This window comes from Ovis aries, chromosome 18 (genome assembly GCF_016772045.2).
Source record: "Ovis aries strain OAR_USU_Benz2616 breed Rambouillet chromosome 18, ARS-UI_Ramb_v3.0, whole genome shotgun sequence".
Lineage (NCBI taxonomy): Eukaryota > Metazoa > Chordata > Mammalia > Artiodactyla > Bovidae > Ovis > Ovis aries.
Window position 1 is genome coordinate 63,509,279 of NC_056071.1, and position 25,344 is coordinate 63,534,622.

Genomic DNA, 25,344 nt, shown 5'->3' on the forward strand with positions numbered 1-25,344 from the left:
ACATTTAAGGGGGTGTATCTAGGAGAGATGTTTGGAATTAATGGTTAAAGAATGTAGAAATCAGTGAAGAGGAAACAGTGGATCGATGATGACTACTGGGTGGTGTTTGAATTGTGTATGATGAATGCGTGATTGGAACTCAGGTCCAATGCAAATGGAATCAAGTCCATCCATTACCCTGATGGGAGTGACACTATAGCAGAGGTCAAAAATGCATCAGGGTCTCATGGTCCTTGTTTTGATGCTGGAACTTTCTGTTGAGTAGAATGGACAAATAGAGTGGGTCTTCCTAAACACACGAAGAGATGTAAACGTGAAAGGCGGAAGACAATCGCCAGTCCTGGAAGTATGGGTTGAGACAAGGTAGACTGTGAATATGGCAAGGACACCTCAAATTTCAATGAGGAAGCCATGGGCCATAAAGGTTAGCACTTAGGGAAAAGATGGCGGGGACAGGGTAAGTAATAGTCAGCCTTTGTCTTGTGGCTCTACAGTAAGATCCAAGTGGTTTGTTTTCAAGAGATTTCCCACATAGCCTAAGTTAAGGAAAGCCTGAATGGAAGCAGGGAGCTGTGGAGAGTGTCTCCACGACCCTGATGATCTGCTTTGTTTTATACTTCTCAGGGTGAATGCATGGGATCTGATGGAGGGATTCCTCATGGAGCACCAGCCTAGGATGGCGTCTTCGCTGTTGGAACCACAGACCCTAGACCCATGTGAGAGTCATCTCATTCCTCATCTGTCCTAAGGTGGTTTCTCTAAAAGTAAAGATTGCACTATTCACTTAGGTGACAGAAAATGAAAGAAGGCCATTTTGTATCAGTTTCTTGGTGAACGAGGAAGTGATGCAGGGGTAAGGCGATGGCAAAGATAAGACAGAGATGGAATGATGTGAAAAATTTCTGGAGACCTACGAGCCATATGACACTTTCTTGGCCTCCTTTTAACCCCATAGTGTGAAAATTGTCATTAGTGAATCAAGGCGTGAATCAGTTACCAGTGTTGAATGAAAAGTCATGGTGTTCGGATCAGTGATGATCCATGCCAACGTGTAAGTCTTTGATGAAGAATAATACGTGTCTGGAACTCTGAGGTCCAATAGAAAAGAAATGTGGTCTTTCTCTTCATGGATTTTCATTGGTTTCAGTAATTGAGCCAATGAAAGTATCAGAAAGCATGCATACACATCTGTGAAGGGCAAATGGCTCCCTCTGTGCGCTCCTTCTCTGCTTGGTACTTGTCAGAATAGAAGCTCATGGAGATTTCAGCCTCCATAGTGATCAAGGTCGTGAGCTTCAGGTTGCTCTGAGACAGAGAGCTAGGTGAGTGTTTATTCAGTAAATAATATAGAAATAAATGGGGTGAAAGAAGATGACATTGGATGATTGGTGCCTGCCAGTTTCATGTGAGTTGTGTGTGATGAATAAATCTAAGAATTTGGGGGGAGGCATTCGTGTTGGAATGCATTTTTTTGGAGCCAGGAGACCATTTTGAGCATTACCTGCTCTTTAACTCATTTTGCTGTTTTCTATTGGTTATTATTTTTCCAATAAGATGTTTGAAATATTATCGAATAATGTTAGTCACTCAATTGTGTCTAACGCTTTGTGACCCCATGGTCTGTAGCCCACCAGACTCCTCTATCCATGCGATTTTGCAGGCAAGATACTGGAGTGCGTTGCCATTCCCTTCTCCAGATAATCAAATAAGGCCATTTTTATCCCATTGATAAATAAGTAATGAATATGAAGCTTTCTATTGATTAATGCATTGTGAAACCTTACAATAAATATGAGACACATTTGAGATGAGAGTTTCTGCAGAGATATATTAGCTATAACAAGGTTTTGTTGAGTATTTTCCAAGTACCGAGTGTTAAAATTTTAATTAAGCCTTTCCCCCTGATTTTGTGCCTTACCATTGCATCTTTGTGTTAGAAATAGAAAGCCCAGTTGTCAGTAATAGCCAACTTCTTGCCTTGGTTTGCTTGCTTAGTTTATCATGGATTTGTTGATTTCTGCATTTGTGTTATTTGTGCGTGTCTGTGTGTATTAAGGTTGCAGTTTGAAATTTTCATCCAGAATAACAAAAAGTCAATTATAGCTCAGTGAAAAATAGAGAATTTGATGAAATATTAGTTGATTAATATATAAATCAAAAACTGCATTTAATTTAAAAAAAGATGCTGAAATACATTGCTGTGAAATTGAGCTATTTACACCATAGTGATGTCCTAGGCTTGTTAGGTTTCTTTGAATAATAGAGTTTTAAAATGTTCATTAATTAGTTACTTGTTTAGTCAATAAACAAATAGAAATGAAAGAACAGACACACACACATGGACCGATTATGCTTATCATTCCAGGAAGAGACCTGAAGGATGAAAACGTTTCTGAAGAGTCTTTCTGAGATCCGACCCAGAACATAAGTAGTCTATGTCCTTTGTTGAAATTGTTTCTATAAAGAGTTGTCTGGAATACAAAAAGATCCTATGCTTGTTAATTTCATAGTTATAGTGGTTGAAATCATTAAGCACGTAAATAAACATGTAAGGAAAACTTGTGAAAGTGTTCTCATATGAGTATCTTCTTTTTAGACATGGGATTGTGAATAAAAATTCAAAATTCTGAATCCCTTTAATGGTGGACATGCCTATGTAATAGCCATTTATTTATTCTTTTTCAGACTAAAGATTGAAGTTTTCTTTGAATAAGTTTAAGAAAAAAACATAGGAGTAATAAATAATGAATAATTAGTGTGGTGTAGATGAAATGCCCCAAGTAAGGATCAGTGGCGATTTGGTCTCATTATTTCCATCCTCTTCTGTGTTTTGTGCTCCTCAGACTGAACGCACTAAAGATGATTTAGCATCTGTCGTGGGCACCAGATCTGTGGTTGCCTCTGAATAATAAGAGAATGGAGATTAATGTGCGTAATAGTTGAAGTTCCATTTTCAGTATTTCTTATTAAAGAAATTCACTCAATCATTAAGGAATGTGGAATATGAGCAGAGAAGTTAGCTGCATTTCTGTCTTGAGTATGTATATATGAACCATTATGCTGATTAACCCTAAATGGAAAATGACTATTAATGTGAGATATATTAAACTAGCAATAATTCTGTATACACCGAAGCTCCTGTGTTTTTAATTCCACTGCTAAGATTATTAGTGAATTTATGATTTATGCAGTAAAGAAATAGAACCATATGTAGAAAAAGAGGGTCAATATTGGATCAGTGGTGACTACCCGTGGCGTATGTGTCATGCATGATGAATACATGTCTGGAACTCTGAGATCCAATGCATGGAATCTAGTCCATTGTGTTGTTTGAAGTGATCCTATAGTCAAAGGTTACGGATATAAAAAGATCTTTGTTTTGGTTATTATGACCATGCATTTTGTTTTCTATTTTTATGATTTGATCAATGAAGTAGTTAATTGCAAATTTATAAAATAAATGATGATGACTATAAAGACTTTGCAATAATAAAAATATGTGGTTTTAGGAAATAATACTAACATGGACTAATACATTAATATATATTGAAAAGACTGATATCCATTAGGTCAAAAAGTCCTGGAAAGATGGTACCTCTTTGGTTAAGAGTGATTTGGAAAATGATAGGCAATAGTTACTGACTGAGGCAGTAATCAATTGGACATTAGATTCATTAAGGGAAAAAGAAGTCAATATTATCATCATTTAGTAAATGACTAAGTTACTGTGCAAATGAAGCACAGATTATTGGACCAATGGGGAGAGTATCTGAATATTTTTATTCCCTTGTCCGCTTGTTATTCTTTAGAAGGGGTGTTCCCGCTGCTTCAGCCTTCACTGTGTTCAGTCCTCGGCTGCCTCTGTGTCAGGAAGGCCCTAAGGTAAATAATGGGTCAGGTTGTTGGCTTGGGTGATTTGTTTGAGGTGCTCATGATGTTATGAAAAAGTATGAAATTAATAAAAATGTTGCCCATAGTTCAGTGGTAAATGTGATAAGAAACATTGTTTTGATTAATGAATTATGTGCAGGATTGAGGTTGAACAAAGCAAGAAAAAGCCTCTGAATGAGAAAATATTCTCTAAGCTGAGATTATGAATATGGAGGTCTTTTTCCTGGGACATTTACTGAATCATATAGTATTGTTATTATTAATACCAATTAGCTGACGATTTAATCAATGCAAATATAGAAATGAATGAAGAAACGAGACTAAGTCACGGACCAATGATGATGATCGTTTCGGGTAGAGTCCTGAACGATGAAAACATGTCTGAAACTCTGAGGTCCAACCCAGAACACCTGCAGTCTCCTCCCTTTTCAGAACTGCTTTTCCAGAGAGAGGTCTGGATTATTCAAAGACCATATTCTTGTATTGATTTTCCAGGCTTAAATTTGTTGTTATATATTAATGGATCTGTGACGGAACCATTAAATAAATATAAAGTAATGTATAAAGAAAAAATAGGGTGAAGTATGGTCGAAATTGAACACATTTTCTGAGGGTCACTTATTTACCAAGATTAGATAGAAATGCAGAAATAAGAGGCAGTTTAATTATTGTGTTTTTTCTTTTAACAAAACAAAAAATTTGAGAGAATAAGAAAAAATAATACCTAAATATTGAGTAAACTTAGTTCTCAATATTTTTATTATATTGCATTTTCTGTACTCCCCAGAATGAATGCAATAGAATGATTTAACATCTTCCATGGACGCCAGCTCTGTAGTTGCCTCTGTATAACAGGAGGATGGAGACTAACGTGAGTAATACTTGTTCTTTTTTCCAGTTTGTTTTGTCATTAAGGTGATTCACAGTATTATTAGGAATGTGGGATATAAGTAAAGAAGGCAGCTGTATCTCAGTGTTGAGTATGAATATCAGTTCAGTCAGTTCAGTTCATGTGTTCAGTCTTGTCTGACTCTGCGACCCCATGGACTGCAGCATGCCAGGCTGCATATATCCATATAATTGGATAATATGAGATTCTATAAATAAACATTTAATTACAAATAAAGATGAATGGAGTAAAATACTGTCTAATTATCAAAATATATAGTGAGACAAGAAATACTATTACTGTATTATGGAAACCCTGAAGTTCAGTTAATAATGAATGGTGCATGACTGATACCACTTAGGGAAAGGATATGGGTGACAGGATCTAAGTGAAAGACATTCTTCAGATTCTGGCACAGACGTGAGATCCCAGTGGTTCGTTTTTGACAGATGTTGCATGTATCCTAAGTTGAGGGTGGCCTGAATAATAATGTGAGTGTGGAAGCCAGGAACAGGGGGGACTGTCTCCGCCATCTTGGTCTGCTTTGCTTTGTATTCCTCAGAGGGCGAACACGAGGCCCGAAGGAAGGATTCCTCGTGGAGTACCTGCTTAGGATGGCATCTTTGCTGTTAGAACCAGAGACCCGTGTGAGCATAATCAAATTTGTGGTCTTGGGTTGAATGGCGTATCTAATGTTTTTGCTGTGTTATTAATATGTTTGAAGTATGGTTAGAGAGGGTCATTTTAATCCTGTTGAGAATGAAGAGATTAGTATGAAGCATTATATTGCTTATTGCCTATATGAAAAACCGATCATAGGCGAGAAAGACATAATGGTGCCAGTATTTTTCTAGAAACATGAGAGTTGGCTGTGTCAAGTCTTTTGTTGGGTTTTGTGAATCATAGAGTTATAAGTTATAATTTGCAAATCAATGAATTAATCAATTAACAATACGGAATGAGGAGCCAGTCTTCTTTTCTGGATCAGTGATGATAAATGCCGGCGTATGAGTCATTGATAATGAATACTACGTGTCTGAAACTCTGAGATCCAATAGAAAAGCAGTGTCTTTCTATTCAAGCATTTTCATTGGTCATGATAATTGAGCCAATGAAAGCATCAGTAAACAAGTCTGCAGATCAATGGAGAGAAGGTTTCAATCTCTGTTTTCACCTTCTTTCTTTGATACTTTTCAGAACAGAAGCTCAAGGTGATTTCAGCCTCTACTGTGATCAATATCATTTTCAGGAAAGAGCAAGGTGAGTAATGCTCAAAAATTTTCATCTTGGTTTGTGTTGTTGAAGTGGTTTCATAATATTCTGTGAAAGTAGTAAATATAAGCAAAAGGTTAACTATATCCCAGTGATAAATATGACTTGAGACCATATGTTGATTAGTTGATAATATATAACATTGATATTTATTAATGAAAGGTATAATCTATTTTGGTGTTAATTAAAGAAGAGTCAGGGATGTTTAATGGCTTGCTCTTTGGTTTTTGTTACTCAAATATTTATTTTGTTATTATCAGTGAAGTTATGATTTAATTGATATGAATATGAGTATAAATGAACTAAAAGTGGGCCCAAATGAACCAGTGATGATGATAGCCTGACCATGGATTATGTATAAAAGAGTCTGTACTCTGAAGTCCAATGAAACCCATACTCTTTTTCTTTATTTCTTCCTGTGCACAGGTGTTAAGAATGTACAAAGTTCAAGTTCTTAGACTGCGTTTAAAAATTATTACTATATCAATGAAAGCACTGTTAAAGATACATAGATAATAGGTGAATGAAAATGATGAATTATTATCTAATTATGAACTTATATGATGAAGCACGAAATATTAATAAAAAGTGCCAACCTTGATGTCCATTTTGAAATGGATGGTTCAAGGGAGTCACCTCTCTGGCCTAGTATCAGATAGACATGAACTATTCAGAGCTGACTTTATTGTTCTGAGTCAGTCTCACATTTGAAGTTATTCTTTCTGTTAAGAGAAAACAATGTCTGCATTCTAAAAAAGGTTTGAATTCCTAAGTGACTGGTTAAATGATGGAGAGTCAGTGGTGATCCATTTTTTAAATTTTCTTCTCATTGATCATGCTTTCTGTTGTTCACAATGGACACATCGACACTTTGAGTCTCGTAATGCGCCTTATGATTGTATCTCTATGTTAGAAGCACAGAATCCAATGTGAATAATGGTTAAATTTCTCATCATAGTTTCAGTGACTTTTTTACCTCTGTGTATACAGTGTATTATTTGCATTTCCATGTACAATAACCAAAGGACAATGCAGCTCAGTGATAAATATAGAACTTTATGAAAACAGGAATTGATTAACTCATAGATGAATAACAGCATATTATTTATTGGGATTAACATATGTACACTACTGATGCTAGATATAAAATAGTTAAATAATGAGAACCTACTGTAAAGCACAGGGAACCCCACTCAGTGCTCTGTGATGGCCTAAATGGGAAGGAAATTAAAAAAAGAGGGGGTATATGTATACATACAGTTGATTCATCTTGCCATACAGTTGAAACTAACCCAATATTGTAGACCAATTATACTCCAATGAATCAACATATATTCAATATAAAAATACTAGTGAATTATAAAAAATTAAAATGAGTACACTGCTCTGAGAATGATTAGTCATTGAGCAAATAGAAATACACAGCAAATAGAAGGCTCGGTCATTGGGCCAGTGATGATCAGGAAAAAAAGAGCCCTGAGCAGTGAAAAGATGTCTGAAACTCTGAGGTCCAACACAGAACATAAGTAATGTGTTCCCTGCGTGCAATGATCAGAAATGTAAAAATGTATATTCGTGTACTGATTTCGTAGACTTGCATATGTGATTACTAATGGATCTGTGATGGTGGAAGCATTAAGCAAATAAAAATAAATATATAAGGACAAATAGGATGAAGCGGTGTCCATATTGGAATTTTGTGAGACAAAAGATACTATTAATACACGTTGGAAACACAGATGCCCACAAAATAAATGAGTGAGAGGTGCCTGTTTGACCCAGATTGGCTAGAAATGCATTTGAAAGAGTCAGTCTAGATATTCTGCCTCCAACTAAAGATTGAACTTTCCCTTGTAACAAAATAAAAAATACTGAGTGAAAGAAAGAGTAGTAACTACCCGACTAAGTGAAATACGGAAAATAAGGATTAATGGCATTAGGTATGGATATTTTTCTCATCTTTGTTCTACACGCCTCAGAATGAAGGGACTAGAGAAGATTTAGCATAGTTCATGGGCATGAGCTCTATGGTTGCCTCGGAACAGGAGGAGGATGAAGGTTAACGTGAGTGATGGTTGAAATTTTTCTCAGTTTGCAATGTGTTATTAATAAATGTGAACTATAATAAGGCACTGCATTTCAGGGTTGAGTATGGATGTATGAACCATATATAAAGTTGAGAGTATTAATGAGATGTATATTAAAGTAAGAATAATTCTAGGTATATCCAGGCAATTTTTGTTTTTTTTTAATTGTACTGCTAACATTATTAGTGAATTTGTGGCTTATACAATAAAGAAATAGAAGTGCACATAGAAAAAAAGAGGAATAATATTGGATCAATGATGACTACTCGTGTTGTATGAGTCGTGTATGGTAAATAACGTGTCTGAAACCCTGAGGCTTGTTGTCCCATTTGAAATGACCATATAGGCAGTGGTTAGAAATACACAAAGACTTTGTTTTGGTTTTTATGATCACGTCAGATAATTCAGCTCAGTCGCTCAGGCATGTCTGACTCTTTGCAACCACATGGACTGTAGCACACCAGGCTTCCCTGTCCATCACCAACTCCCAGAGCCTACTCAAACTCATGTCCATTGAGTCAGTGATGCCATCCAGCCATCTCATCCTCTGTCGTCCCCTTCTCCTCCTGCCCTCAGTCTTTCCCAGCATCAGTCTTTTCCAGTGAGTCAGTTCTTCGCATTGGGTGGCCAAGAATTGGAGCTTCAGCTTCAGCATCAGTCCTTCCAGTGAATATTCAGGACTGACTTCCTTTAGGATGAACTGGTTGGATCTCCTTGCAGTCCAAAGGACTCTCAAGAGTCTTCTCCAATACACAGTTCAAAAGCATCAGTTCTTCGGCGCTCAGCTTTCTTTATGGTCCAACTCACACATTCATACATGGCTGCGGAAAAATCATAGCCTTGACTAGACGGACCTTTGTCAGCAATGTAATGTTTCTGCTTTTTAATATGCTCTCTAGGTTGGTCATAACTTTTCTTCCATGTATTTCTGTTTTTATCATTGAATCCATGAAATAGTCAATATAAAAATGTGTAAAATTTAAAACTATGAATGTGAAGCCTTTTTCAATTATAAAAATGTGGTTAGGCAAAAATTAGTATCATGTAATAATCCATTAATATATATTGAAAACACTGATACCCATCGAGAAAGATATAGTAGTAGGGTATCATCTCTTTGCCCAAGGATGATATAGAAAGTGACAGGTATTAGGTACTGACTGGGTCAGTTCCAACTTTGACAATAAGTTCATCAGTTACTAATTATATGTCAGTCAATGCCTCCGTTCCTGTGCAAATAAACAGTGGGATATTTGGGTCGCTGGAGAGAACAGCTCAGTGTTTTCATCACTTTGTCTGCTTGCTCTTCTGCAGGTGGATGTTGCTGCTGCCTCAGCTTCTGCTGTGCGTGGTGGTTACACCACCTCTGTGTCCGGAAGGAGTTTAAGGCGAACAGTGCTCAAGATTGTTGTCTTGGATTGGGAGATTTGTCTGATGATGTTTCCGGCATTATTAAAAGAGTATTTGGTTAATCAAAAAGTTGCTCAGTAATAAATATGATAAGAAGGATTATTTTGAATAATTGATAATGGCTAGGATTGAGGTCCAGAATTAGAAGAGAAAGGGCCTTAATGGGAAATGATTCTGTAAACTAAGGTTATGGATATTCAAGGGTTTTATTCTTGGGATGTTTAGTGAATCATATATTATTTTTATTAATGCCAATTAATCAATGATTTAATCAATACAAATATAGAAATAAGGGAGAAAAGAGACTCAGTGTTGGACCAGTATATGTTTGAAACTCTGAGGTCCCATCCAGAACATTGGTAGTGTCTTCCTTCTGGTGAAATTGTTTCTGTCTAGAGAGATATCAGGAATATAAGCAGATTATATTCTTACATTGATTTCATAGATTTTGATTTGTTATAATGAAGAGATCTGCGATGGAACCATTAAGTAAATATAAATATATATAAGGAAAACTAAGGTAAAGCTTTGTGCAAAGATGAACGTACTGAGTGAGGCGAAAGATACTGTAATGAACACTGAAGTCCCTACGTCCTGTTAGATAAATGGTAGAGGGTCACTTCTTTGACCAAGGTTAGATAGAAATGTGTAAGAGGCAGTTTAATTGTTCTGCCGCAGACTAAAGATTGAGTTTTTCCTTTCAACAAGATTTAAAAAATAGCAAAAGGAAAAGTAATAAATACCTAAATACTGAGAAAATAAAACATAGAAAACAAGGATCAGTGGTTATTAGGTCTCAATGTTTTTATCAGCTGTGTTCTGTCCTGTTTAGAATGAAGGCAGTTCAGATGATTTAGCGTCTGCCGTGGACAAATGAGCTCTGTAGTTTGTGTAATAAGAGCATGGAGATTAATGTGAGTGATAGTTGAGGATCTCTGGTTTTTTATTAGATTAATTTACTGTATTATTAAGAAATATAGAGTAAAATAAAGAAGGCACCTGCTTTTCAGTGTTGCGCATTGATATATACAACCCATTATTTTGATTAAAGCAATACGAAAAACAATCTATAAAAGAGAGAGATATATTTAAGTAAGAATTATTCTATACACATTGAGACTTTTTAAAAAATTGTACTGCTAAAATTATTGAATTTTTATTTAATGAATACAAGTAGAAATAAATGTAGGAAAATAGGAACCATGTTGGCTCTATGAGTGATATATGGTGAATACTTGTCTGGAATTCTGAGATGCAGTATTAAAGTAATCTAGTCCATTCTCAACTTGAGAAGGCATCCTATAGAGATATCAGGAATAAATGAGGGGCTTATCTGTGGTCTTTGTGTTCATGAATTTTCATTGTATTATTATAATTGGAAAATGAGAGAATCCATAAATATATAATTAAAAATAAAGATGGATGAAATGAAGCAATTTCCAATTACTGAAATACGTGGTGAGCCATGAAATACTATTAATATACCAAGGACACCCTGAATTTCAATTACTAATGAATGGCACACAGCTGTTACCACTTAGGTTAAGGTTGAGGGGGACAGAGTAAGTGATGAGAGAGGTGTATGTTCAGCTGTGTCTGTCTCTTTGTGACCTCATGGACTATAACCTGTCAGCCTCCTCTTTGCATGGAATTTTCCAGGCAAGAATATTGGAATGGGTTGCCATTTCCTACTCCAGGGGATCTTCAGAACCCAGGGATTGAACCCACGTCTCTTGCGTCTCCCACACTAGTGAGTGGATTCTTTACCACTTTGTCACCTGGGAAGCTCCTAGTCACTAGCGAAAATCATTCAGTTGTGTAAGACTCTGTGACCCCATGGACTATACAGTCTATGGAATTCTCCTGGCCAGAATCCTGAAGTGGGTAGCCTTTCCCTTCTCCAGGGGATCTTCCCAACTCAGGGATTGAACCCAGGTCTCCCGCATAGCAGGCGGATTCCTTGCCAGCTGAACTACGAGGGAAGCCTGTGAAGCTCCTAGTCAACCTTTATATTCTGGCTCAGCGGTATCAAAATGGTTCAATGTCAAAAGGTTTTCTATGTACCCTAAGTTAAGGATAGCCTGAATACCGCTGTGAGTGTGGAAACAAGAAGCAGTGGAGAATGTCTCCACCACATTGTTGGTCCATTTTGCTTTATACCCCTCAGAGTGGATGCATGGGACCTGAAGGAAGGATTGCTTCTGGAGCACCAGCCTAGGCTGGCATCTTTGCTGTAGGAGCCAGGAGACCTATATGGGCATCGTCTCATTCCTAGTCTGAGGCTGGATGATTTCTCAAGAACTAATGACTGGGTGAGAAAAAATGAAAGAAAATGACTTTTATCCCAAAGAACTGAGTAGTTCAGTCGCTCAGTCATGTCTGACTCTTTGCAACCCCATGCCAGGCTTCCCTGTCCATCCCCAACTCCTGGAGCTTGCTCAAAGTCATGTCCATTGAGCCGGTGATGCCAAGGAGCTGATAGGAAGCTAAAAGCTGGTAATAAATTTAAGAGAGTTATAATGATGTGAGTCCCTTGGACTGCAAGGAGATCCAACCTAGATCCAGTCCATCCTAAAGGAAATCAGTCCTGAATATTTGTTCGAAGGACTGAAGCTGAAGCTCCAATACTTTGGCCACCTGATGCAAAGAACTGACTCATTGGAAAAGACTCTGATGCTGGAAAAGATTGAAGGCAGGAGGAGAAGGGGATGAGATGGTTGGATGGCATCACCAACTCAATGGGCGTGAGTTTGAGTAGGCTCTGGGAGTTGGTGAAAGACAGAGAAGCCTGGTGTGCTGCAGTCCATGGAGCAGCAAAGAGCCAATATCAAATGAAGAGAAAGTCATCTTTTGTGGATCACTGATGATCAATTCCAACATATGAGTCATTGATGATGAATAATGTGTCGGGAACTCTGAGGTCCAAAATGAAAGAAATATGGTCTTTCTCTTCATGCATTTTCATTGATTATGGTAAAGGAACCGTTAAAAACATCAATAAACATGCCTGCAGGTCAGTGGAGAGAAAGTTTCCATATCTGGGATCACCTTGTCTGCTTATTCCTTTTCAGAATAGACGCTCAAGGTAACTTTAGTCTCCATGAGATCAAGGTCATGAGCTTCAGATTGTTATGGGACAGAGAGCCAGGTGAGTAATGGCCAGGGTTCTGGTCTGGTTTGGGGACTTGTTTTCAGTGTTTTGATTGTATTCTCAAAAGCAATAGAAGCAAAAGATTAACATGGGCCAATAATATAATGATATATAACCTTATATTTATTAACTGATAATATATAGCAGTGATATTTATTAGTAAAAGGTATAATCTATCTTGATGTTAATTAGAAGCAGGGGTATTCAAGTGTCTTGTTCTTTGTTTTTTTCACTAATCATGTATTATTTTCAATGAAGGAGGATTTAATCGAAATAAATAGATAAATGAATGAACTATAACGGGGTCTCAGATGTACAAGTGACGATTAGCAGATGAGTCATGGACAACAAATGATGAAGGTCTGGAACCCTGAGGCCCAATACATTCCACACTCCTTTTCTTTGTTTATTTTTTCCTGTAGGCCGATGTTAGGAATGTTTAAAGTTCAAGTTCTAAGACTGAGTTTTAAAATTATTAATAGATCATTGAGAGTACCATTAAAGCTACAGATAGATAGAAGATGAAGAAGAACAGATATATTATTGTCTAGTTGTGAACATAGATGGTGAGGAAAGAAATAGTAATAAAAAATCCCAACTCTGATGACCATTATGAATTATGTCACCCCTTTGGCTAAGATTCAGATCAGTGCGGTTCACTCAGTCATGTCCAACTCTTTGCGACCCCATGGACTGCAGCACCAGGCTTCCCTGTCCATCACCAACTCCCAGAGCTTACTCAGACTCATGTCCATTGAGTCGGTGATGCCATCCACCCATCTCATCCTCTGCCGTCCGCTTCTCCTCTCGCCTTCAGTCTTTCCCGGCATCAGGGTCTTTGCAGGGAGTCAGTTCGGCTGATTAAGCATTATTCCCTGGTGCTCCACCTTATAATTGCACCTCTGTGTTAGGTACACAGAGACCAATGTGAGTGATAACCAATTTTTTTGTCTCGGTTTTGTTCATTTCTTTTTTGTTGGTCTGTGCGTGTGTGTGTGTGTGTGTGTGTGTGTGTGGCTGAATGTTCCATATAGAATAACAGAAGGCCAAGTCTAGCTCAGTGATAACTATTGAAATTTATGACACATTAATTGATTACTGCATAGGTGAAAAACAGTATCTAATTTAAAAGAGATACATTGTTGCAAGAATGATCTGTTTACACCTTAGGAATATCATGACTTTTCTAGAGTTTTGTGAATAATAGGATTTTAAAATTATTACTAGTGAATTACTGAGTTAGGCAACAAACAGAACTGAACAAAGAGCGGGGTGTCAGTCGTGGGCTGATGACGATGATCGTTTCGGGAAGAGTCCTAAACGATGAAACCGTGGCTAGAACTCTGAGGTCCAGGATGCAGACATAGGCACTGTTTTCCCTCTGATGAGAAACTGTTTCTTTCGTGAGATCTCAGGAATATACAGAGGTGATATTCTTGTATTAGTGTGTTAAAGTAAGAATAATTCTGTATATATCATCTCTTTCTAAAAAATTGTGCTGATAAAATTATTAGTGAATTTGTGATTCATAAATAACAGAAATCTATTCGAATGAGATGGACAGTAATGGATCGATGGTGACTCCCTGAGGCGTACGAGTTGTGTGCAATGAATATGAGTCTGGAACTCTGAGGTTTGATGCAAATGAAATCAAGTCCACTGACGTGTGTGAAGTGACATTTTAGGCAGAGGTTAGGAATACACAAAGATATTTATTTTGGTTATTATCACCATGCATTTTTTTCTATTTTTATAATTGGATCAATGAAATAATTAATATACAAATGTATAATATAAAAAAATGATAAATATGTTGCCTTTTCAATGATAAAAATATGTGGTTAGGCAAAAATTACTATTATATATATAATGAAAAGACTCATAATCAATAGGAAAGATATGTTATGAGGGTATTACCTCTTTGGCTAAGGGTGATATAGAAAGTGACAGGCATTAGTTACTGGCTGAGTCAGTTACAAGTTTGACATTTGATTTATTAAGAGGAAGAGCAAATATGAGCATAATGTAGTTGATGCCTCAGTTGCTATGCAAATGAGCGGTCAAATTCTTGGATCAATGGAGAGAGTATCTAAGTAGTTTTGCCGCCTTGCATGTTTGTTATTTTGTAGGACGGATGCTTCTGACACTGCAGCTTTCGTTGTGCTCAATTGTCGCACCTACTGTGATCGGGAGGAAACTAAGGTGAGCAATGGACAGGGTTGTTGTCTTAGATTGGGTGATTTGTCTGAGGGTCCTCATGGTATTGTTAAAAAGTATTAAATTAATCAAAAAATTACCATAGTTCAATGATAAATAATCAAGAATGATTATTTCAAATAACTGATAATGGGCAGAATAGAGGTTGAAAACTGGTTGAGAAGACTCCTAATGATAACTAATCCTGTAAACTGAGGTTAGGGGTATTAAGTGTGTCATGCTTGGGATACTTATTTTTATTATCACAATTATTATCTTTATTATTATTAAACTATTACCATTATTAAATGGAGAAGGAAATGGCAACCCACTCCAGTATTCTTGCCTGGAGAATCCCATGGACAGAGGAGCCCGGTGGACTGCAATCCACGGGATTGAAAAGAGTCGGACACGAGCGAGTGACTAACACAACACAACAACCATTATTATATGCTTCTTATTATTATTCATTCAATGATTAATATATATTACCATTTATTCAATGATTTAAGGAAAAGAAATATAGAAATGAATAAAGAAAAGAGACGTAATCGTGGACCAGCGATGATGATCGTGATGGGAAGAGTCCTATTTGATGAAAACATGTCTCAGATTCTGAGGTCCAACCCAGAACATCAGCAGTCTCTTCCATCTGGTAAAATTGTTTCTATAGAGATATCAGGAATATAGGTAGGTTATATTCTTTTGATTTCATAGATTTAAATTTGTTACTATTAATGGATCTGTGAAGAACCATTGAGCAAATGCAAGAAAGTGAAGCACTGTCCAAATAGGAACATATTGAGTGAGACAAAAGATACCATAATAAACCCTGAAAACACTGAATCGTATTCAGTAAATGAGTGAGGGTCACATCTTTGACCGAGATTAGATAGAAATGCATGAAAGTGAAAATATTAGTCACTCAGTCATGTCTGACTCTTTCTGACCCCGGAGACTGTAGCCCACCAGGCTTTTCTGTCCATGGGATTCTCCAGGCAAGACTACTGGAGTGGGTTGCCATGTCCTTGCCCAGGGGATCGTCCTGAGCCAGGGGTTGAACCTGGGTCTCCTGCAGGCAGACTTTTTACCAACTGAGCCACCAGGGAAGACCTGGAAATGCTCAAGAGACAGTGTAGTAGCTCTGCTTCAAGCTAAAGACTGAGCTTTTTGTTTTAACAAGATTAAAAGAATGTGAACAGAAAGAAAAGTAATACATTCCTAAATGCTGAGTAAACGAAGTATAGAAAACAAGAACCAGTGGTTATTAGGTGTCAATATTTTTATTATCGTCTGTGTTCCCTACTCCTCAGAAAGAAGCCAGTACCGATGATTTAGCATCTTCCACGGACAGAAGCTCTGGGGTTGCCTCTGTATAACAGGAAGGTGGAGATTAATGTGAGTAATAGTTGAAGTTCTCTGTTTTTTTTTTTCATTAAAGTAATTTACTGTATTATTGTTGAATGTTGAATATAAGTAAAGAAATATTGACTATAGGTAAAGAAGGCAGCTGCATCAGTGTTGAATATGGATATATGAGCTATTGTACTGATGAATGTATATATGGAAAACAGTGTATTATTGCGAAAGATACATTAAAGTAATAATACTTCAGTGTACACCTGGCATCTTTTTGCTTTATTTTTTGAATTGTTCTTGCTAAATTTCTTAGTGGATTTTTATTTAACCAGTCAAGATAAAGAAATATGTGCAGAAAAAAGGGGACCAATGTTGGATCAATGATGATGTCTGGTCATCATCAATATGAATCATATACAATGGAAGCGTGTCTGGAACTCTGAGGTCCAATATTGGATTAAGCTTGTCCATTCACAGCAGAGAAGATATTCTGTAGAGAGACGTTGGAAAGAGTGCCTCATTTTATTATCATCTCCTTTGCCTTATACTCCTCAGAATGGGTGCACCTAGGCGGGTGGAAGCATCTTCCACGGTTACGCTCTCTGGTTCGTTGGTGTGGTAGGTATGTTAAGACCATGTAAGTCATAGCCAATGGTTTAGTTTGACTGGACAGTTGGTAGTTCAGTTGCTCAGTTGTGTTCCACTCTTCACGACCCCATTCACTGCAGCTAGCCAGGCTTCCCTGTCCATCACCAGCTCCTGTTTGGTGATTTCTTGGAGCTTGCTCAAACAATCAAAGAAGGGGAAATGCCATGTTAAGTATCAGATTGACATGAAATATTATCTTTATTAATCTATAAATGTATCTCTGAGGTCTCTGGAAAAGATTTTTGAGATAGATATTGCAGATATCTTAGTTTATTTTTCATTTATGTGTATTTAGTAGCAAATTTACAGATAATCCCAAATGTTTATGAGAATGAAAAATAAAAGGGTGTTTTCTTGGGCTAGTGATGATGACTGGTAGCAGATGAGTCTATATAATGAATAATATATATCCTGATACTGAGGTCCAACAAAAACCTAGTGTATTTCTTTTAATTCATCCTAGAGACAGATGTTGAAATATACCCAGTACATCTATTATCTTCATCGAGTTACATTTATTATTGTTAAAGATTAATTTTAGAACCAATAAAGAAATGTAAATAATAGGTAAAGAAAAAGGAATAATAAGTAAAAAGGGTGAAACCTTGTCTAAGTATAAACAGGTGGCAAGGCAAGAAGTACTATTATATTAGTAAAATTGAAAATACTGAAACTCAGTCAGGAAAAAGTGGCTCACCAGTATATCTTTGACTAAGTATTATATCAATTAAGAGTCACTTATACTATTATGGATTTGTCTCAAGTTTGTTATTCATTTTGTTAAGAGAAAAATAGATCCATTATGAATAATTTATAAATACTTCAATATGTGAGTAAATGAAATGTGCAAATCAAGGATCGATGGGCATTGTACTTAAACTATTTTTTTTTTTAATCATTGACTGTTTTGTTCTTTGCAGACCCTACGCCCTCGAGCTCTGTGTTTGCATCTCTGTGTTAGGAGCACAGAGACCAGTGTGAGTAAAAGTCAAAATCTTGTGTCCTTTCTGTGATTTTTTTTCAGAGCATCTAATGTATTGTTGAAAAGTAACAGTTAATAAGAATTGCCAGCAGTAGCCCAGTGATAAGCACTGAATTGACATGTAGGAGAAAAACAAAGGGTATAAAGAAAGAGATATATTGGTATGAAAATGATTCTCTACATAGAATAGTGGTTTCGGTATTTTTTTTTTTTTTTTTTGCTTTTTGCAAATAATTGGGTAGTTAAAAATTATTTTCAGTGAATTAATGAATTCATAAATAAATACCATAGAAGTGAATGAAGAAAGTAGATACAACATTGGATCAATGATGGGTTTTTGGTGCGTGTATGAGTCATATGCAATGAATACGTGTCTGGAACTCTGAGGTCCAATGGAAATGGAGACCCATTGCCTCTGTTCCAGGTGACCCTATAGACAGTTGTCAGGCATATACAAATATCTTGTTTTATGTTCATACATTTTCTTTTTAGGTTTATAATTGGATCAATGATATAATATATAAAGATGAAATTGGTGAAACTTTGTTCAACCATAGAAAAGTGGTTAGTCAAGAAATTCTCTTAATATACAATAAAAACAAATGTAAATCAGGAACTTTATGGCTAAGATGACATTGTTATTGATAAGTAAATTGCTTAAGTTCTCTGTGTCTTGTGTCTGTGATCTGAGTCAGTGTCAAGATTGATACTGTTCATTTACCTAGGAGAAACTGAAGTCTAAATGATCCCAATTCACTACCTACTTAAATGACTAAAGGAAACATGGAATGCAAAGACTAGTTAAAATGCTATCTTAATGCCTTGTTTATCTTCTGGTTTATCTTCTCCTCCTTAGACTTGTCACCGTGGACTAATGTAAGCCTTCCTCGTGGTCATGGATTCTGCGGTTGCACTTGATGCGCTCAGGGTTAGGAGAGCAAAGTGAGTCAGTCCTCTTCGTGGTTTTGTGGTTTTCATTTCTGTCAGATTTTCACTGCATTCTTTAAATTTTATAAAAAAAAGAATCGATGTTGGTGAACCATAGCCGCATGGTAAAAGTAGGGTTAATATGAAACATTATATTAATGCATCTGGATAGGAAACTGTGAGGTCAATTGATGACAGCTTCTGTGGGAAGTCATTCTATAGACAAATGAAAGTGCCAAGGACCTTCCTTGTTTTACGTTTTTGTGACCCTGAAGCACTTTTTCTTCATGTAGTTAATAATGAATGGATGATCAGTAAAAAGTGTTGACATGAAGGAAGGTAACAAGGACAAATATGGACAAACAATGATGATTTGTGGTATGATTCTTTGATGACGAATACCACAGGTCAACACAAAAAATCTAATACTTTCCTCTCTTTTGAAGTGATCCTATCGGGAGATGCCAGGCATATACAGGGATCATGTTCTTAGTCTTTGTGTACAATAATAGCTAAAATTATTATTATTATTAAGAAATCAATGTCAAGATAAACAAATATATAAGTGAATAAATATGAAACAAGGAAACACTGTTCATTAAAAGTATTAGGTAGAAATCTGATGACATAAATTGGAATGGAAAATAAAATAATCAAGTGTATATGTCTTTGAGTGGGAATAATAGTGATGATCGTCATTTACTAATAAAGTTACAATGCTTATATTTGGTTTATTAAGAGCAAAATAAGTATTCCTGTAAATTAATGACTATGAAATGAATTGTGAAAACTCTGAATCAATGGAGAGAAAGTCTCAACATTTTTATCATCTTGTCTGCTTGATCCTTTTGAGAATAGATGCTGGAGCTGATTTTAGCCTCTGCTGTTACCAAGATTGTGAGACCAAGGTGAGTAATGGTCAACATTATTGTTTTGGACTGGGTCATCTGTTTAAGGGTATTTATAGTATTATTAGAAAATATTAAATTCATTGAAAAGTTTATCACAGCCTAATGATAAATATGAAGTACTATGTTGATTAATCAATAATGAACATGATTGAGGTCTATTAATTAAAAAGGTTTAGTCTATGTGGAGAATGATTCTGCAAACTGATGTTAGGCATATCCTTGATCTTGTCCTAGAGTTTTTATGAACCATGTATTATTTTTATTTGTATCAACGCATTCATAATTTAATCAGTACAAACATACAAATGAAGAGGAATAGATCCAGTCATGGACCAGTGATGATGACTTATGATAAAGGAGTCATGGACAATGAGAAAATATGTGTCTGAAACTCTGAGGTCCAACATGGAACAAAATTAGTCTGTTCCTCTGTTGAAATTGCTTCTGTAAAGAGATATGAGACATATCCAAAGATCATATTCTTGTATTGATTGTGATCAATATTGGTCATATTCTTGTATAGCCTTAGATTTGTTTTTAATAATGAAATTAGCTTCTGTCCCAGCTCAATTGGTAAAGAATCCTCCTGCAATGCAGGAGACCCCGGTTCAATTCCTGGGTTGGGGAGATCCGCTGGAGAAGGGACAGGCTACCCACTCTAGTATTCTTGGGCTTCCCTTGTGGCTCAGCTGGTAAAGAATCCGCTTGCAATGAGGGAGACCTGGGTTTGATCCCTGGGTTGGGAAGATCCCCTGGAGAAGGGAAAGGTACCTACTCCAGTATTCTGGCCTGGAGAATTCCATGGACTATACAGTCCATGGGATCGTAAAGAGCTGGACTAGACCGAGCAACTTTCATTTCATTAGGCATATATGCATAAATTCATTAAAAAAAACAATAGGATGAAACGTGGTGCAATTAGGAATGTATGTTGTAAAGCAAAAGGTATCGTTAATGAAATTGAAAACACTGATGCCCCTTCAGAAATGGTGATTGTGTCTTAATTTATTTTACTGTCTGTGCTTCTCGGAACCGGTGCATCTCCCACCGTCGCGAGCTCTCTGGTTGCCTGTGCATAATAGGAATACAGGGTGAGTAATAGTGAAGTTGCTTTCTCAGTTTTTGTTTTTCTTAAGTTATTCATTTAAAAGTGTGAAATATATTTAGAGAATGTAGCTCTATTTTAGTGATAAATATGGGATAGAGTTAACAGTATATTGATGTATATAAGAAAAACTGAGGATAATTAACAAGAGATATGTCATTGTGAGAATAATTCTATATATAGATTAGGGGCACAAAAAGTATTCTTGAAATTTTGTGAATCATCCCTTTAAAAATTATTATTAGTGAAATAATTATTTGATCAATAATGCTATAGAAATGATTGAAAAAAGGGGGGCAATATTAGATCAATTACGACCAGTGTTGATGTATGAGTCATATATATGTGTGCCTGGAAGATGGTCCAAAGTGAAAAATTCTACTTTATTGTCTCTGCTTCAGTTGACCCTTTGAACTAAGGTCAGTAATGTATGAGGAGGAATAGAATTATTGGGAAGATCCCCTGGAGGAGGGCGTGACTACCCACTCCAGTATTCTGACCTGGAGAATTCCATGGACTATATAGTCCATGGGGTCGCAAGAAGTTGGTTACAACTGAGTGACTTTTACTTTCACTTTCCTAATTAATGAATTAATAAATATCGATGCAAATGAAGAGAAAGTTGACCAGTCACTGTCTAATGATGCTGTCTAGTGTGTGAATCACATACAGTGAATTCTGTGTGTCCAGAAGTCTGAGGTTAAATGCAAAAGAGCTCATCTATTCAACATACTTAAAATGACTGTAGACAGATTTCAGTATTATACAGTGATCTCTTTCTCGGTCTTTGTGCTCATGAATTTTAAAAATATAATTATAAATGAATCAATGGTAGAATAAATTAGCAAATGTATCAATGAATAAAGATGAAGAGGGTGAAACATTGTTCATTAATAAAATATTTAGTCAGGAAAATGAATATTATATATCGAAATAGATAATAAAATGGACTGAATATATTATGTCTTAAATTAAGCATATTTTCAGTGATAAGTAGTAATCAGTAATTGCCCTGAGTCAGTTGCATGTTTGATGTTTATTGTATTGAAAGAAAAATAAAAATTACTATGAATTAATAAACACTTAAATGACTCCATACATGGAGACTGGAAACTGTACATCAGTGGGGAGAGGAGAATATCTCAGCACCAAGCTGATCTTGGGTTCTGTCTTGGTCAAGATTCCGTTGCCTGTGTTAGGAAAGAGAACATGGTGAGTAATAGTGGTCAAAGATCTTATTTTGGTTTCACTTATTGTTTGAGTAAAGATGAGTCTGGTGGGCTACAGTCCATGGGGTCAGAAAGAATTGAACATGGCTGGGCAACTAAGCACACACACACACACACACACACACACACAGAGTGTATATGGGAAACGCTTCTTTAGACAGAGTTCAGGAATATTTAAGGATCTCATTTGTGTATTTTCTTAAATAACGTGACTTTTATTAATATCCATGATGAATGATTTAATTGATACAAATGTAACACAAATGAGTAAAATGGGGGTCTAACAAGGATCATGAATGATGACCGGCAGCATATGAGATTTGATCAGTTATGAATGAAGCAAAAGTGGGACAATATTTAATCCATGTCCCCTGTAGGAGAAAATGGCAACCCACTCCAGTATTCTGGCCTGGAAAATTCCATGCACAGAGAGTCCTGGAGGTCTGCAGCCTATGGGTTTTCAGAGAGTCGGACATGACTGCGCATACACACACATACAAATAGTCTAAATGTCCATCAAGTGGTGAAGAGACAAGCAAAATCTGGTTTATCTATGCAGGGGAAGACTACTCAGCAATAAAAAGGAACAGACTGTTGATAATCTGTGACTCTGAAAAGGAATGCTGGATCAGTGAGAACTGCTGGTGATATGTAAGCCATGTGCAATGAATATGTGTCTCGAACTCTGAGGTTCAACTGGAAAGAATACTGTGAACTAGTGAATATTAAGTGACTGTGTCCAGGAAAGGTGGAATGCAAACAACCAGTAGATAGAAGGTCTCACACTTTATTTCTTGTTCTTTTTGTGCTGTTCAGAACCATTACTCCTGCACGGATTTAGCATTCTGCCATGGCCCCAGACGCAGTGTTGTGTTAGGAGCAGGGAGACCAGTGTGAGTCATAGTTTAAGTTCGTGCCTTGGTTGGATTGGTTTATCACGGTCAGTGCATTGTTAAGAAATAAGGAATATAATCAAAGCAGGGCAACTGTAGTCCAGCAATATTGGTTGATAGGCCAAATTGTGTCAAGGCATCCATGTATGAAGCACTGAGGTCAGTTCAAGAAACAGATCTCGTTTCTGGGGAGTGATTTGATAGGTAGATCTTAGGGATATCAAGGTTCTTAGTTTTTTTTTTTCTGATTCATGTATATTTCTTTTTAGTTATAAGTCATTACTTAATATATCAATGGGCAGAATATAATGAAGAAAAGGGAGTTTCCAGGTGGCGCTAGTGGTATAGAAGCCAGTGCAGGAGACATAAGAGGCATGGGTTTGATCCCTGGGTCCGGAAGATCCACTGAAGGAGGGCATGGCAACTTATTCCAGTTTTCTTGCCTGGAGAATGCCACCATCAGACAGGCCTGGACGGCTAAGTCCATGGGGTCACAAAGAGTCAGATACAATTGAAGCGACTTTGCACTATGAAGACAAAGATTCTGTGCTAATGACCTGTGGGATCTGAGTCAAGGATGATGAATAATACTTCTTTGCATATCTGAGGTCGACCATGAGAAGAAATCTAATCTATGGCTCTGTTGAAAATGATCCTATAGACAATTGTTATAAATATTTGATTATCCTGTTTTGGGGCATTTTTGGGTCATGGATAATGACTATATTAGTATAAGTGAATTAATGCATAAATGTGGCCAGGCCTAAAACAGTGATTGCATACTTAATGGAGCACGTATTATTAATCTATTTTTGAGGAGTTAGTATTCACATTGCTTATCTTTCAGAATGCAACACACAGAGACAGATGCGTGAATTGTCAGTTTCACATTCTTGGATGTCTTTGGTCTACTGGTTATTTGTTTTATTACTAATTAGGAAACATGTTTATAAAATTAAATAAAAGATTAAGCACTGTTTAAATTAAAGAAGGGCACTGATAAAAGTTTGTTAGGCAGCACGAGCTATTGTGCTCACAGAATTCCATTACAGAGGCACACTGTCTGTTATCAGTTTGGTAATGAGCAACGCACTGCGCATGTTAGTTTTATTCATGCTATGACACTAAGCGTGTGCAGTTTTATCATTAGAGTGCATAAATGAATAAGTTAATAACAATCAGTCGCTCAAAGGGACAAAGCATGGGCCAGTAATGAGCGTGTCTTGAAATAATTATGATTTAACCAGTTCTATTCAGATGATGTTCCTCTTAGAGCAGAAATCCTGTCTCTTGCTGGTTTGGGTAAGAAGAATATTGAGGGACCTCCCTGGTGGTTCAGTCGTTAAGACTTCACTGGAGCAAAGATTCCTTACGCCTCATAGTCAAAAAATCAGAACCTAAACAACAGAAGCAATATTGTAACAAATTCATTAAAGACTTTAAAACATAGTCCATGTCAAAAAGAATCTTTAAAAAATGTTTAAAAAATTTATTATCGAACTAATTAGATTAAAAGGGGGGTTAACTTTCTGCCAACTGAAGCAAGTGGCACACCCTAAGTTTTCAGATTAAGCTAAACTTTCTCACTCTGCATTCATTAGTGTGTTAGAGTAAAGTCAAAATCTAGGCTGTTTCATTCTTTTTCATATTTGTTTTGTGCTCCCTAGAGTGACTCCTCATAGGTAAATGTCGTGGCTAGGTAATTTCTGGAGCAGAAGCCTGTAGGCCTGTGTAAGTGGTAAACAGAGTTTCCATCCTTGGGCTACCAGTCTGTTGTATTATAGAACAATGGACAGAAGGCTACATCTGGACACAAAATTTTAAAAGACCAGAGTTGAGAATGAATTACACATTTAGGATTAGGCTATAACCAGTCAATACAACTGTTGCGTTGTACATGTAAAAATATCGTCCTAGAACCACACCCCTTGCATTCAAAGGTGAAGTCTTAACCACTGGACCAGGAAACCAGAGTAGTTTCCTGTTTGGGGTAAGGTCATTTAGACAGAGAAGAGTCATAGTCAGTGTTCTTGCTCTCGATCAGTGGTGAGTTCTAGTTTGTTAACAGAAATGGAAATAAATAATGAAATAAATTAGTCAAAACCTAAATAGCAAGTCAATCAAGGGGAAAACATGGATCAATGGAAAGAATTTTTTTCCTTTCCATTTTTCTCTTTTTGGGGACAAGAGATATTCTGTCATTTCATTTAACATTTTAATTTATAAAAGAATGCCTATTCATTTCTCCTTCCTCACCCCAACCCCCGCCCCCTTTTTTCTTTTTGCTATTTTCTTTGTCCTTCATAGAATGGACATGAACTACTAATCATTCTGTAATGATCAAGACCTTCATGGTTGAAGGTGAGTAATAGCCAAGTTCTTGTCTTCTTTGGG

General features: G+C 36.6%; 1 protein-coding gene, 14 non-coding genes and 1 pseudogene across 24 annotated transcripts in view; all 16 read left to right on the top strand.

Moving 5' to 3' along the window:
• The window catches only part of LOC105606646 (uncharacterized), a 180,762-nt gene that overhangs the window by 86,099 nt on the left and 69,319 nt on the right, over positions 1-25,344 (top strand). For 3 of the 10 annotated variants that reach the window (XR_009597278.1, XR_009597279.1, XR_009597280.1), the window contains 8 exons: positions 625-716; positions 2,366-2,428; positions 2,844-3,037; positions 3,810-3,882; positions 4,679-4,762; positions 5,343-5,427; positions 5,978-6,040; positions 6,479-9,124. The gene's annotated coding sequence lies outside the window, so the exon portion shown is untranslated. Of the gene's footprint in view, positions 1-624; positions 750-2,365; positions 3,883-4,678; positions 4,763-5,342; positions 5,428-5,977; positions 6,041-6,478; positions 11,300-11,716; positions 11,862-12,620; positions 12,698-14,829; positions 14,903-15,408; positions 16,874-17,823; positions 17,881-18,741; positions 18,828-19,670; positions 25,312-25,344 lie in introns of those variants that run through there. The other 7 variants (XR_009597282.1, XR_009597281.1, XR_009597276.1 and 4 more) reach the window with 5 other exon arrangements.
• LOC114109220 (small nucleolar RNA SNORD113/SNORD114 family) lies at positions 79-149 on the top strand (annotated as a pseudogene).
• On the top strand, positions 1,025-1,099 carry LOC114109218 (small nucleolar RNA SNORD113/SNORD114 family). Its single transcript, XR_003585899.1, has one exon. It is a non-coding gene; the product is annotated as a small nucleolar RNA SNORD113/SNORD114 family (small nucleolar RNA).
• LOC114109207 (small nucleolar RNA SNORD113/SNORD114 family) lies at positions 3,232-3,303 on the top strand. The gene has a single exon (XR_003585888.1). It is a non-coding gene; the product is annotated as a small nucleolar RNA SNORD113/SNORD114 family (small nucleolar RNA).
• LOC114109226 (small nucleolar RNA SNORD113/SNORD114 family) lies at positions 4,220-4,291 on the top strand. The gene has a single exon (XR_003585906.1). It is a non-coding gene; the product is annotated as a small nucleolar RNA SNORD113/SNORD114 family (small nucleolar RNA).
• On the top strand, positions 5,761-5,835 carry LOC114109204 (small nucleolar RNA SNORD113/SNORD114 family). The gene has a single exon (XR_003585885.1). It is a non-coding gene; the product is annotated as a small nucleolar RNA SNORD113/SNORD114 family (small nucleolar RNA).
• On the top strand, positions 8,388-8,460 carry LOC114109227 (small nucleolar RNA SNORD113/SNORD114 family). Its single transcript, XR_003585907.1, has one exon. It is a non-coding gene; the product is annotated as a small nucleolar RNA SNORD113/SNORD114 family (small nucleolar RNA).
• On the top strand, positions 12,403-12,475 carry LOC114109213 (small nucleolar RNA SNORD113/SNORD114 family). Its single transcript, XR_003585894.1, has one exon. It is a non-coding gene; the product is annotated as a small nucleolar RNA SNORD113/SNORD114 family (small nucleolar RNA).
• LOC114109225 (small nucleolar RNA SNORD113/SNORD114 family) lies at positions 14,268-14,339 on the top strand. The gene has a single exon (XR_003585905.1). It is a non-coding gene; the product is annotated as a small nucleolar RNA SNORD113/SNORD114 family (small nucleolar RNA).
• LOC114109234 (small nucleolar RNA SNORD113/SNORD114 family) lies at positions 15,451-15,522 on the top strand. The gene has a single exon (XR_003585913.2). It is a non-coding gene; the product is annotated as a small nucleolar RNA SNORD113/SNORD114 family (small nucleolar RNA).
• Positions 16,629-16,705, top strand: LOC114109221 (small nucleolar RNA SNORD113/SNORD114 family). Its single transcript, XR_003585901.1, has one exon. It is a non-coding gene; the product is annotated as a small nucleolar RNA SNORD113/SNORD114 family (small nucleolar RNA).
• Positions 17,259-17,331, top strand: LOC114109233 (small nucleolar RNA SNORD113/SNORD114 family). The gene has a single exon (XR_003585912.1). It is a non-coding gene; the product is annotated as a small nucleolar RNA SNORD113/SNORD114 family (small nucleolar RNA).
• On the top strand, positions 18,205-18,278 carry LOC114109214 (small nucleolar RNA SNORD113/SNORD114 family). Its single transcript, XR_003585895.2, has one exon. It is a non-coding gene; the product is annotated as a small nucleolar RNA SNORD113/SNORD114 family (small nucleolar RNA).
• Positions 20,052-20,127, top strand: LOC114109217 (small nucleolar RNA SNORD113/SNORD114 family). The gene has a single exon (XR_003585898.1). It is a non-coding gene; the product is annotated as a small nucleolar RNA SNORD113/SNORD114 family (small nucleolar RNA).
• LOC114109232 (small nucleolar RNA SNORD113/SNORD114 family) lies at positions 22,682-22,753 on the top strand. Its single transcript, XR_003585911.1, has one exon. It is a non-coding gene; the product is annotated as a small nucleolar RNA SNORD113/SNORD114 family (small nucleolar RNA).
• Positions 23,489-23,564, top strand: LOC114109237 (small nucleolar RNA SNORD113/SNORD114 family). Its single transcript, XR_003585916.1, has one exon. It is a non-coding gene; the product is annotated as a small nucleolar RNA SNORD113/SNORD114 family (small nucleolar RNA).